The following is an 872-nucleotide window of genomic DNA, read 5'->3' as shown; positions in this document are numbered from 1 at the left end:
TTTCACTCAAAAAAACAAAATCATTTAAAAATTTTGGATTTTCCAGTACATGAAGACAATCGAACAGGAGAACTTCATAATCATACAATTTCGCACCGTAAACCGACAAAAGGGGAACACACTTACCATACACGGAATGGGGAAGAGAGCCTCGAATGTGGGCTGCAATGTCTACTGAATGTTCATCTTCTTTGACGTACGTTTCGTCTTCTTTGTGGGTTTTCGTTGGGTCCAAAGTGGATGGTGAGTGCGATGAAGTTGCAACTGATGTGTTTGATAATGAGAAGGGAAATGTGTATAATGCGTATGTTGCCCTTTACTTATTTGGGAAAAATTCTTGAAAAAATCATTAGAGGGGTCAACTGACGATTTTGACGGTCAAACAGACGGAAACCGTCATTTTGGACTTGCCCCACACATTTTTTAAAGGTTTGGTATCTCCAGTGGCACAAACTAAAGGTTTGGGCAAAGTCTACTAATAAACAAAATGTTTGGTACCTCGACTGCAATTTTCCCATATGAACAATGGTATAAGAGTGCCTCCAATGGCTTCCATGCTTTATATATATATATATATATCATAACTTTGTTTTATTTAATTTGTTTTGTTTTTATTATATTTTTCGAAAATTGTTTTAAAATTTCTTTTTCTTCGTATTATAAATAATTTTTTGTTCAATTTAATTTTTTTTTAATTAAACTTTAAAAGTTTGAAGAGGTTTTCTCCTTTATGATTATGCCCATGTCTACATTATTTTTTTAATATTCTACTTACGTTTTTGCAATCTTGCAATGTTACAGTCAAGCTTCAATGACAACAAAATTAGGTCCTTGGAATAAGGTTGATACATGAAATTGCATTTAATATTTTA

The sequence above is a fragment of the Olea europaea genome, chromosome 2 (assembly GCF_002742605.1).
Source record: "Olea europaea var. sylvestris chromosome 2, O_europaea_v1, whole genome shotgun sequence".
Classification (NCBI taxonomy): domain Eukaryota; kingdom Viridiplantae; phylum Streptophyta; class Magnoliopsida; order Lamiales; family Oleaceae; genus Olea; species Olea europaea.
Note: the sequence above shows the minus strand (reverse complement) of the source record.